Raw genomic sequence first — 14,008 nt, forward strand, 5'->3', positions numbered from 1 at the left:
TTTATAATGACATACATTTAACCGTACTTCCCCATCCACCAGCGTATTCCAACCCAAGCAAGCAGCATCCTCAATCCCCTGCGCATCATTGCCTTCCTTTCCTTTTTATATAATTTTGTTATAATCACACTTTGGATACTCTCTCTGGACTTGCTTTTTCACTTTATGTTATTTTACTAAGATTCAACCGTATTGTTGCCTGTTGCTTTAGTTCATTCATACAGACTCCTGTGAATGCACTGTGACTTATTCTTCCTTGGTTAGTTGTGTGTATCTGAGCTAGTACCACACTTCTTTATAATCAGTCTTGATATCTGCCTTTCTTCACAGGTATATTTATGGTTCCTTACTTATATGTTTACATTTTATAATCCCATTATCAAGTTCCATTTAAAAACCTCTGTTGGAAATAGCACAGCATTTTTGAGATCTTGACACCAGAAAACATTAAAAGGAAATTTTAGGCATTTTCTATGTAAGTTGTCCATTGCCACAATACTATTGTAAAACAAACTATCTCAAAATTTAAAGGCTTAAAACAATAGTAATTTACTGTTCTCACAAGATCACTGGTCAGCTGGGTGCTTCTACTGACCTGGGCTGGGTTGACTGTTCTAAGCTGGGCTCAGGCGAGTGTCTGTGGCCAAATGATGGATTGCCTAGGACTAGCTGTTTTAGGAACAACTCTGCTGGGACTACCCAACTCTTCCTCCTGTAGATGAGCCCAGGCTTATTGTCATGGTGGTAGCAGGAGTCCCAAAGAAGAAATGGAAATGGGCAAGCACTTTTCCATGCCTCCACTGTGTCAAGTTTGCTATTAGCCAATTGGACAAAGCAAGAGCCACACGGGGTGCACTGACTAACAGTGTGAATAAGAGAGGTTGCAGCCATTAATGCAATCAATCTGCTGCACATTTTTTTAAAACTCAAATATTAGTTCTTATTTACCTTATGAAACTATTTCATATTCATTATATGATTGAGCAAATAAGTAAATATATTGTGGACAATGGGAAACAGGTTTCTCACTGTTGGAGAAGGGAGTTACAAATATAGAAAGAAGGAAGAACAGAATGAACCCTGTGGTGTTGGACTTGTATTTAAGGCATCATTGTGAACTAATGGGTTGAATATACAATTGTTCAATAACTGGATACATCTATGTCCTAGCTTGTTTCTCTGAGAAGGCCTAGAATCCATGACACTATACTAGGAATGAATACACTTGGTACCTAGTGCTTGATTTCTACGTACCATTCTCCACTAAAAAGGACCAGGACTCCTTGGAGAAATGGCTGATTCCAGGACTAAGGCAGGGAAAGTCCAAGGTTAGCCTGAAAAATCCTGTGTGCCAAAGGGTAAGGAAGTATTCAAAGAATGATGGGGACATGTCAAAAGGACACAGGGGCTAACATGAAGGAGCTCCCAATTGGTCAAATCTGGGATAATATGAATGTGAATATTATGATTTTGGAGAATTGTAACTATTAAAGTTATAACCTGGGAGCCTATCTGGGGAAGCTCTTGTTTCAGTAGAAAGCCATCTGATAAATGTACAAGGAATGATGGAATTAGAAAACCACCATTTGTCAGCCATAATAATAATAATTGATTTAGGCAAGAAATATCAATGGATGCTAAAAAGAAATGGGTGAAAGTTTAAGAAGTAATAGAACACTTACATAGTCTTAAAATATCTCTCAATAAGATATGTGTTCATTAATTTTAAAAGGTAAAACAATTGTAAGGTAGAAAAACATGGCAGACACAACCTTAATGACATAATAAAAAACAACTTTGTCAGTTGTGAGTCTAATTGAAAGCGTGAGCTTCCTGATAATGACGTATCGGAAAGAACACAATAGTACTTCTGTGGTATTCATGCCAGAAGTGCACAAACTGAATATAACTGTGAAGAAACATCAGACAAACCAAAATCCATGGTTATTCTACAAAATAATTGGCCTGCACTCTTCAGGGATGTCAGTGTCATGAAAGAGAAAGACTGAGAAACTATTTCAGATTAAAAGGAGCTAAAGTGACATGACAGCTGAATGCAGTGCATGATCATGGACTTTCATTTGCTCCTTAAGACATTATTGGGACAACTTGGAAACTGAGTAAGGTTTGTAACATCTGTAGATTAGAAAACAGTATTGTATCAATGCCAATTTCCTGATTTTAAAAATTGTACTATGATTATGTAAGAGAATTTCTTGCTTTTAGAAAATACACATTGAAATAGGAGTAAAGGGACATTACATCTGCAACATACTTTCAGAGAGTTTAGGGAAAAAATACAACATATGCATAAGAGGAAAAGGGAAAAGAGAGAGGGAAGGCTAAAGTAAATGTCATAAAATGCCAACACCTCTGTGAAGGTCATTCACATATTCTTTGTACTACTCTTATAATTTTCAAATTATATCCAAATACTTTAAAAAGTGATAGATCACCACAAATATGTAAATATATATTTTCCCATTGTTCATCAATATCTTTAATGAATTAGTAAATATTGGTCAATCACAATTTAACACCATATGAAATGAGGAAACTCTATAATAGCTGGGCTAGCTATTTACTGATTACCAGCAATATTAAACTGAAGAGTGGGATTTTAGTTGGTCCCAGATCTTGGCCATTTTCTACTTTGGAGTGAAGGAACTTTGTATAAGTGAGTAGGGTTGGACTTTCCCCAGAGTTCCTGACTGCTAAAGCCACATGGTTTTGCCAGAGGTATCCAATGGGCATTAGCTGCTATCTGCCTCTAGTCATTGCTGGAATATGCACAGAAGCACAGATTTTTGAAGGTCAATCACTTTACGAAATCATAATCTGGGAATAGTTAATGTCTTCTCTATGAATATCCCCAGATGTTTACGTTATCATTGTATTGGGAACTTAAGAGAGATATTTAAGTCATACTATAGATTCATCCCCAATTTGGAAATAAAGCGTGGCTGTACACAATGAAATCTTGAGACCTTTTTAAATCCTAAGTTATAAAAGCTACTTGGGGAAGAGGTAGTCACAGCCAAAGAAGAAAATAATTATTAGCATTTGATTATACTTTAATGAAAATGTATTCCCTCATTTGGGCTTAAGTATGTGTCCACTGCCTGTAGAAAATAGTCAGATGCAAAGCAGTTTGTTGGTTGGTTACAAAAACTCCGGAGCCAGGCAGATTTGGGTTCAGTTCTTATTCTGTTCTTAATCTTTGAAATGCAGACTTTGATCTCTACCACATAGGGTGTGGGTATGGTTTAACAAGATAACCTAAAGAGGTACAGTGTTGCCATAATTGCTATCGCTCCAGTTTTCTAAATAGAGAAGTGATACAATCAAACTAGCTGTTTTCTGATCTCGTAGGTTAAAAATAATTATTTGAGAAAGAAACCTACTCTTTAATGTGTTAACATTTAAGTGTGTGATAACACACGATTTCTTTCACTTAACTGAAATTTTTGTGTCAGTTTCACATATATAATTCTCTTTCCCCTGCAAACTTATTAGCATTATTCCCATGCAAAAAACAAAGAAATAAAGCAAAAGCATTTTAATTAACTCAGGTTTAATGTGTTTTCTTTATTTGCCATTACTGCAGATAACAGATGAGCAGAACTGCTCGGTGTATTCAAAATCTTTTAGTTGATCAAAGAAAGGAAATTCAAGGTTGGAAATTCATTTAGTTCTGGTTAGGCCACGGGCATGAGCAGAGGCCATTTATCCTTCAAACTATCTTAAAATTATGCTTTTCTACTTGAATCTAATATTCTTCAGAATTATTCTGGCTTGCTAAAGAAGACGGTGCACCTGGCTGACCTCCTTTTTTTCTTCTAGTCTTGTATCTTAGTAATGGGAAAACAGGACATTTCTTATGATACATTTGGTTAATACTTTAGAGTTTATAGGTTCTTGCGTGTGCACGCACGTGTGTGTGTGTGTGTTTAATTTGACCGAATTTCAATTTTGAAGTACTTTTGTTTCTGTCTTTATATATAAAGCAAGAAAATTTACTTAGTATACTTTTCAACTGGCTGTCTTAATATGGTTAGAACAATTATTCAGTCTATTAAACATTTAGCAGGTATCTGCTATTTGCAAAGAAATGAGTAATTGAGAACCACCACAAATAAGTTTTTGATCCTGCCTCAAAAAAAAAAAAAAAAAAATCAGTTACATTCCCCAGAATGTTCACAAAGAGAAATAACTCCCTTAGTTTAAGACATTTTTGTCTCTAGAGAAATGTTTGCACTTGTGTATATCATGATGGGAGCTGAAATGGCACTAATGCACATATTTTATTTCATTTACAATACATGTATATATATTCAGCATATATTCTATAGAGAAGACTAAATAAATGACATAATCCTTGCCTTCGAAGTCTTGAGAGGAGATACGTCATCTTTGTACCTCCTTCACCCTTGCTCAGCAGTGCCTAGCACAGTGCCTGCCCCATCTTTGGCACTCAATAACCATGGGAATAATGAGAATATACAACTTAGGGTGGAATATTTGAAGGGACTTTCCTGGTGGCACAGTGGTTAAGAATCCACCTGCCAATGCAGGGGACACAGGTTCGATCCCTGGCCCGGGAGGATCCCACATGCCGCGGAGCGACTAAGCCCGTGTGCCACAACTACTAAGTCTGCGCTCTAGAGCCTGCAGGCCACAACTACTGAGCCCACTTGCCACAACTACTGAAGCCCACATGCCTAGAGCCTGTGCTGCACAAGAGAAGCCACCGCAATAAGAAACCCACTCACCTCAACTAGAGAAAGCCCGCTCGCAGCAACGAAGACCCAACACAGCCAAAAATAAATAAATAAAATAAATAAATTTTTTTTTAAAAGTAAAAAAATAAAGTATTTGGAGATTCTCCAAATTCTCCTGGTATTTGGTAGTATAAGTACTTTTACTTCAAGACTTCGATAAAGGGGAATATTGGAGCTAATCCTCAAAGAGTGAGTGGAATTAGATCATATGATTTGTTCCTACAAACTGTTCTGTCTGGGATCAGTCAGTGATGCTCACTGAGCCCAGAGTTTTATACAGTGGCACCAGGAATGTTATATCCCTTCCTTCTGATATATGCTTAAAATGTGCTCCAAATACCCTCAGCATCCTTCATGAACTCTTAAGACTAAAACAGGTATTAATTTATCCAAATACTTTATAGTGTGTTTTCTCTGGGTGTTAGTTCAAGGAGTGTATTGCCTACTGTGTAAAAGGATATTTCTTTTTAGTTGTCTGAAAGCTACTATGACAGTGTTTGTGTCATCTCACTTAGAGGTTTTACTAAGTGCTCACTCCAGGTTTTATAAAACTCAGCATGTATTCCTGAAAGAAATGCATTGTTAGTACTTCTTTATCCATTGAAGAATCTGATTATTTCTAACCTCTATAACTATATGTGACAAAACATGCCATCCAATTCAATTCAACTGGGTCTTTTTTCAGTATTTTTGAAATTTATTTTGTGGTTTTGTTATACAGCTCCAGAGGAAGGATTTTTGGTGGTTTTAACAAATCATGGCTTATAATTCTTGTTCAGGTATATCAAAAGTTCTAGAAGATAATGAAGGTACAGCATGCTTCTACAAAAGTTAGTCATTTCCCCACATTTGCAGTAGACAATGCTGCTGTTGCTTCTTTATGTTTCAACAGTAAACATGCTTTATATTTTATCAATTTGAGAGGTTGTATATATGATATCATATTTTCCAAATAAAATTAAAATATTTCAGTTTATCAGACAGATATTTTATTTAGAATGTTTGAACAATTTATGTTTTTGCATTTCTACACTCCATTTACTGGTCAAAATGACTTGTTTTCCCCATATCTTCAGTATTTATTAAATATATGCTGTAGTTCCTTCAGGACAGAATAAAACATCTCCAGGACTTTAATAAAATTTTGTTGTAGCAAATATACAGGAACAATATGTGGAGTCAATGCTTTATGCTTTCACATGATTTGAGGGTAGTTCTCCACAAAACCTTGATATAGAAGGTGGAACAAAGAATTACACAAACATTAACAATGGCTTCATACAGAGGTTGCATTTTGAATAATCACTATCATATTGAATTTGACTTAAGGATTTTGCATTGCCAGTTAATTTTTTGACACATTTTTAAAAGCCAATTCCATTTTAAGAAATTTTATATTCTATTCTTATTTTATTTATATTTCTTTACCTTTGATCAGTTCTTTGTGAGAAATAGTTATAAGTCATTTAAAATCTCATGCTCCATAATAAGAATTTTTTAATGCTAACTTTCTAAAAATTCTAAAACTTTAGTAAGGCATGAGGTGAGAACAGTAGTTTGTTAAAGCTGCATATGTTAAAGAAATACACATTTGAGGTCTAGAAATAGTGCCCCAGTAATTGTATTTATATTAGGTTTTGTTAATAGGTTTGTATATAGGTTTTGTTAATTTGCAGAATGAACAATTATGTATTGCCTCAGTTTCAAGTCAAAATCAGAATATAAAATGTACAAAGAGGTAACATTTACAGGATTAAATGTGAAAACACAGAGTGACCAGAACATAGCTGTTTTTTTTGTTTGTTTTGTTTTGTTTTTACTTTTTTTACTTTATATATAACAATATTCTAAATTTATTAAAATCCGAAGTACTTTCTTGGAAACAAAACCCCCCCTTTATAAACAGTGCTTGTCCTGCCTTGTTTATGTACTGTGTTGACCTTGTGGACATCTTAACTGATTCTGTGTCTGCCTGTTGAGTGTATTATGAGTGCATCTACCAGCCTTGCAGAAAGGGTAATTATATAATTGTTAATATACTGAGGTGCAGTAGGCATCTGTCTAAAGGGTGTTCATCAGCACTTCCACTGGACTGCCTTGTAGCCCCAGTCAGGGTATTTCTCACAGGATGATTTGATGAATCACCCAAACACATTAACATAGTCAGCTTTAGGTGATCTCTCTGTACTGTTGAGTTCAGTGGGAAAGGACACATTGTAAAGACAACACTATTCTATTTTCTATCTTATAAACACATAGTCAAATTCACCATGAAAGTTGTATTTTAGATGTTAAGAATGTACATGTACTTTTATTACTGACTTCATGTTGAAAATCACAGACTTATGGACTTCATGGGGTAGGTTCAGAGGCTTTGAAGCCCAGCAGCTAGGCTCAAATCCAGACTCTACCACTGACCATAAAGCCCCAACCAAGTTACCCACATTTTCTGAACTTGCCTGCTTCATTCCTCGTTCCCCTCCCTCCCTCCACTGGTGCTCCGCCGTCCTCATCCTCTGCTCTTTGAGGCAATATAGAATTTTTGGTGATGTCGGGTATAGTGATTGAAAAAACAAATTCCACTTAAATTTTCAGGATGAAGAAGTCTGTGACTTAGTAATGTTCCCAAGGATCCCATATCTAATTATTGCAGAACCCGGAGTCATTACTCTTCTTCCTCTGCTTCTTTATCAAAGTGAAGTCTCTGTCTGTCTCTTTCTCTCTCTCTCTCTCTCACACACACACACACACACGCACACGCACACAGATCTAAAACAGCATAGAAGGGAAGACAAATCATTAAAGGACTTGCTGAGAAGCATCCTGTTTTACTTAATGCTGGTGATGATGCTGCAGTCTGTTTCCTGAGTGTGTACTTATAGAAAGGCCTCAAGATCTTTTGCTTCAGGAGAAAATTACCTTCCTTATTGGCTGCTACCCTTCACCCTCATTCTGTAATATTTAGCAGCATAATTGAGTGGATGTCTATTAGTCCTTTTCAAAGCTTGGAGCCTGGGGCAGTTGCCCTAGTTTGCTGGATCTCAGGGGAAGCTCCTCATAAAGTATTTATATAACCCCAATACCTGGAGGTTTGAAATGAGAGCGTTTTGTTTTGTTTTGTTTTTTGTTCAGAGATGATAGATGTTCACAAAGTTTGATGAGAATATGTGGGAGAAAAAGTTAATAGCCCTGACAGATACTCTATATATGTATCTCTAGAGAAAGCTGTATATGTGATCAGCAAGTTCATTAGCATATATGTTGTGGATAATAGTGATTAATCTGATTGAAGACATTTTTATTTTCTCCCCTTAACATGATTTTTCAAACATGCCCCCTTGTCCCCAGGAAATAGGTATGAATTTACTATTTTTTAATTGCAGTTATTAAGAGGATATTGGTAGTAACACAATACTCTATACTCTTTTTATGTCAATTCTCAGCTGGTTTCGAGCTACAGTAAATTGAGGATTTAAGTGTGGATAAGCATATTTAATTAATATAAGTAATTATTTCTAAGGTATTCTGAGGTGTTGAGCTGCCACCTGGATATTTTTTTCATCTAACCAGAAAAACATAATTTAATTCAAAACTTAAATGGGCTGTTACATATCAAGCTGATAACACTGATTATTCATTTTCACATACTTTATTTGAATTCAGAAGAATCTTTATTAGATGGAGTCAGGGAGAAAAGATGTACAGAGCCAGACCAGAGGACAAATTAGGAAAGAACAGGAGGAGAGTTTGCCTTTTCTGTGGCCAAGAACAACAGGGATGAGAAACATCGCAGGAAGAACTGACCCAAGGTTTTAACTGGAATGCTGGTTGAAGGTATTTGTTTCCGAGTGACAGAGAAAACATTGCGAGCTGTCTGGGAGCTGCTGGGGATGGAGTCAGCAGTTGCTAGCCGGTATCCTTCAGGTCCAACAAAATGTCACTGAAGACCTTCCCCACCGGCTCCTCCCCTGCCTTAGAAAAGCTTAGCTTTGTATCTATCTACGTATTTATTTATTTATCATAGAAAGGCATTTTATTTTAAATACAGTAGTGTGTACATGTCAATCCCAAACTTCCAGTCTTTCCCTCCTCCACACTCTTCCCTGCTGGTAACCATAAGTTCATTCTCTTAAGTCTGTGAGTCTGTTTCTGTTTTGTAAATAAGTTCATTTGTATCATTTTTTTTAAGATTCTGAATATAAGCAATATCATATGATATTTGTCTTTCTCTGTCTGACTTACTTCACTTCGTATGATAATCTCCAGATCCATCCATGTTGCTGCAAATGGCATTATTCCATTCTTTTTAATGTCTGAGTAATATTCCATTGTATATATGTGAAAAGCTTAGCTTTGATTAGAGGGGATGGTATCTCAATTAGGAACTATTCTGTGAAGCACAACAAAGAATGTGAACAGAAAACAGAAGAGGACAGTACCTACTGATCTTGGTTTGGCATGCTAGTTTTTAAGTTGTAACTACTTGAAACAATAAAAACAACAGAGAGTGTATATATGTCCATGCCACTCTCTCACTTCCAGATGTAAAATAGATAGCTAGTGGAAAGCAGCTGCATAGCACAGGGAGATTAACTCAGTGCTTTGTGTCCACCTAGAGGGGTGGGATAGGGAGGGTGGGAAGGAGAGGCAAGAGGGAGGAGATATGGGGATATATGTATATGTATATCTGATTCACTTTGTTATACAGCAGAAACTAACACACCATTGTAAAGCAATTATACTCCAATAAAGATGTTAAAAAATTTATTAAATAAAATGACACCAAAATTTGAAAAAAAAAAAAACACCAGAGAAACTTAATTTAAAATGTATCAAGAATACACATGCAAATATGCCATATGGGAAATGTGGTTCCTGAAACAGATGTGGAACATAATAGGTTTGTTCATTCACCTAATAACTAGGTATTTAGCATTTATTGCTCTGCTAATAAGCTGGACATGCAGAGGTGTATATAGGAATTTCTACTAGTGAGCCGATCAGAATTCCCCTTTGTGGCCTACCTCTGCAGAATTTTACCATGGGCAGTATAATTAGGTCTGAATTAGCAACTCAGAGGCAGTCTTTCAGCGCTTCCCAGGCATAGTAAGTAATGAGAGAGTAGTGATACCTCTCCCCCCTCATCCCACCCAGATGGGGACCCAGGCCCAGTGTAACAGGACTGTACTCTTCCAGGCTTCTAGGCCAGCCATGTGGCCCAAAGGACCATGCCTACCTGGTCTATAGGAGGTGATGAAACCTGGCCTAGGTAGGAGGAAGCCACATGGGTCAGAATGCTGTCAGTCTACGTGTGCAAGGTCTGAAAGGTACAGTTACACCCAAGTGCACCTGGACATCTGGGGCCTTGATGGTTGCTGACCTGGGCAAAACCCAGATCTAGAAGTGAAGATGCCAGAACACAGTCAGAATGTGATTCATAATGTAGTGGATCTGTATAATCCTTTACAGCTCTAACACTGCATGTTTTCTGATGTAACCCCCATTAGTAGGTCTTTAGGGATGACACAACGTCTTTATGAAGCAGAAACAAATAGCAGGCAAGCACAATCAAATTAAAATTTAGTCTATTGTCCTTCAAATGCCATTTCATTCTGAAATCCCTCCGTGGGCTATGGTCCATTTAGGCCAGTCTCTTGCAGGGGCTAAATCTCCCATACAGTGAAATGACAACTGATGTTCAAGATAGGATGTGTTTTCCAAGCATACTTGTGTTTAGCACCTTCTAGATGTTAGACACTTTGCTAAGAGTTGGGCTAATAAAGATACATAAACTAGAATCCCTGTTCTCATTTTAGTAGAAGAGACAAATAAAATGTCAAAGGGGTGCTATCCTGGAAACAGACTAGATGCCCTAAAGCTCAGGGGAGAGACGGGTGAATCAGCCCAACACAGCAGCAGCGGGCTCAGGGAGGAAGGCTGTTGGAGCTGTCTTGAGGGATTAGTTGTAGTTCCTTAGGCAAACAGGGTCTCAGAAGAACAACAACAACAAAAATGCAATAGCATATGAGAAACTGCTCTAAAGTGAGAATGTTTACCAGGTAAATTGGAAAAGCTCAGTAACTTAGAGAACTAGATTTGAATTAACTAGATTAATAGAATTAGGTTTGAATTAACTAGATCTTATAATAATACCATCACAAAGCTGAACTAAAACTTTATGTGCTATTTTCACCTGGGAGGGGGTGTTTCACTTGTGAAGAGGTACTTTGTGCTTAGTTTATCAAAACAGGATATTTAAGAATGGCATGGTGATGACATTGCTGACAGTTATTTTTAAAAGGTCTTTATTTTTTTTGTAAAAGATACATACGTAGATTGTATTTGTTTGGGAATGTTTAGGATTTGTATTTGCTTCGGAATGTCAGAGTTTTTGCAGAACACACCTGTGTTAATAAAGCCTCAGAAGAACAAATGCTATTGTATAGCTACTCTGAAACTCCCTAGTTCCAAACCCTCCTCTTTGCCATTGAAATAATTTTTTAGACAGATTTATTGAGGTATAATTTACACATAGTAAAATTCACCAGTTTTAAGTGTATGGGTCGAGTTTTGACAAATGTAAACAGTTGTGCAGCCATCACCACAATCAAGATATGGAACTTGTCACCTGAAAACATTCTCTGATGCTTCTCTGTAGTCAATCCCCTCCCCCAGCCCCAGAAATTCTGGCAATTTCTGATCTGTTTTCTGTCTCTATAGTTTGCCTTTTCATGAATATCACATAAATGGAGTCATGCAGCATTTTTAGCCTTGTGTGTCTGGATTCTTTCACATAGCATACGCTTTGCAGATTATCCATGTTCTTACATGTATCCATATTTCATTCATTTTTATTGCTGAGTGGTTCTCCATTGTTTGGAAATTCTGTAATTGGTGTGTCCATCTAAATGCCCATAGGCATTTGGGTGTTTCCAGCTTTTGGCTGCTATGGATAAAACTACTGTGAACATTTGTGTACAGGTCTGTGATGTCATTTCTTTGGCATAAGTATCTACTAGTATGGTGAGTATATGTTTAACTTTATGTGAAACCCCAAACCATTTTCCACGGTGGCTGCTCCATTGTGTATCAGAGTTCTAGATGTTCTACATCTTTGCCAGCACTCAGTGTTGTCAGCTGTTGACGTTGTTGTATAATCTTAGTCATTTTAGTAGATGTGTCTTGTTATCTCATTGTGGTTTTCATTTTCATTTCCCTAATGACTAATGATATTGAGCATCTTTCCATGTGCTCACGTAACACTCATACCTCTGTAGTGAACTGTCTCTTCAAATCTAGTGCCCATTTTGTATTGGGTTGTTTTTCTCATTATTAAATTGTAAAAGTTTTAAAATATATATATTGAATATTTATCAGATATATATTTTGCAAATAATTTCTCCCTGTCTGAAGTTTATCTTTTTGGTTTCTTAAATCATTTTTTAAAGAGTTTTTAATTTTGCTGAGGCCAAATTTATCAATTTTATTTTGTTTTATGGTTCATGCTTTTTGTGTTCTACCTAAGAAATCTTTGCCTAATCTTTGTCACACAAATTTTCTCCTAGAAGTTTTAAAGGCTTTACATTAAGGTCTGTGATCCATTTGTGTGTGTGTGTGTATGGATGCCTTGTTGTTCCAGTACCATTTATTGAAAAGACAGGTCTTTCTGCATTGGATCACTTTGACATCTTTGTTGAAAATCAACTGACCATATATGTAAGGATCTATTTCTGGACTCCCTATCGTGTCTATGGATGTATATGACTGTCTATGTGCTAAACCAAATCATCTTGATTACTGCAGCTTTGCAGTAAGGCTTGAAATCAGGTATTGTGAGACTTCCAACTTTTTTCTTTTGCAAATTCATTTTAGCTATTTTAGGCCCTTTGTTTTATGTATAAACTGTAGAATCAGATTGTCAGTTTTTACCCCCAAAAAGTTCCTGCTGGGTTTAGATTGGAATTACTTTGATTCCATATATTAAATTATGAGGAATTGACATCTTAACAATATTGGACCTTCCAGTATTTAATTTTCCTTATCAATGTTGTATAGTTTTCTGCATACAAATCTTACACATATTTTGTTAGATTCATCCATAAGAATTTTGTTTTTGATAATATTGAACAATTTAAAATTTGATTTTCAAATGATTATTAGTAGTACATAAAAAATGAAGTTGACTTTTGTATTAAATAATAGTTTCAAACATTTTATTAAAATCAACATGTATACACTACCGAATGTAAAATAGTTGGCTGGTGGGAAGCAGGAGCATAGCAGAGCGAGATCGGCTCAGTGCTTTGTGATGACCTAGAGGGGTGAGATAGGGAGGATGGGAGGGAGGCTCAAGAGGGAGGGGATATGGGGACGTGTGTATGCATATGGATGATTCGCTTTGTTGTGCAACAGAAATTAACACAGTATTGTGAAGCAATTATACTCCAGTAAAGATCTATTAAAAAATAAAAAATATATATAAATATGGAAAGAAATAATTGTTTTAAACTGCAATTTGGGTGAGTTTTCTTAGAAGCACCTGTCATGCTATAGAGGAAAAATATTTTTACTAAAGTGTATAATAGTTGTAATACCACTGAAAAATATGTTTTACTCTAAGCCATAATTAATTAGAACCAGTGTTCTGTTAGAATCTAAGAGTGGTAATAATATTAGAGAAAGTCACTTCTCTGGGCTGTCATTTCTCCCCCTGTAGAGGGAACAATTTTTTTCTCTCCAGGATTTTGTGAGATTAAAAGAGATTAAATGCAAAACAGTGTGGCTTTTGGTGCATAGTCAGTGCTCAGCAAAAGTCAGTTTCCTTCACTTTCCTTACCTTGTTAAATGCTGTGTTAGTTTCCTAGGTCTGTTGTAACAAATTACCACAAACTGGGTGGCTTAAAACAACAGAAATTTATTCTCTGTGGAGGGCAAAAGTCTGAAAGCAAGGTGTCCTCAGGGTTCGTTCCTTTCAGAGTCTGTGTGGGAGAATCTCCTCCATGCCTCTCTCCTGGCTTCTGGGGATTGCACAGCCCTTGGAGTTCCTGAGCTTGTAGCTGCATCACTCCGATGACTGTCTGTGTTCTCAAGTGGACTTCCCCTCTGTGTCTCTGTGTCCCAAATCTTCCTCTCCTTACTCTTATAAGGATGCCAGTCATTAAACGCAGGGCTCACCCTGAATCCAAAGATCTTTAACTTAATTACATCTGCAAAGACCCTATTTCCAA

At 36.5% G+C, this 14,008-nt stretch overlaps 1 protein-coding gene across 2 annotated transcripts in view; it reads left to right on the forward strand.

Moving 5' to 3' along the window:
• PDGFD (platelet derived growth factor D) overlaps positions 1–14,008 on the forward strand; it is a 227,325-nt gene that overhangs the window by 88,953 nt on the left and 124,364 nt on the right. The window lies entirely within an intron of this gene.

The sequence above is a fragment of the Balaenoptera physalus genome, assembly GCF_965194825.1.
Source record: "Balaenoptera physalus genome assembly, chromosome: 10".
In the NCBI taxonomy this organism is placed as follows: domain Eukaryota; kingdom Metazoa; phylum Chordata; class Mammalia; order Artiodactyla; family Balaenopteridae; genus Balaenoptera; species Balaenoptera physalus.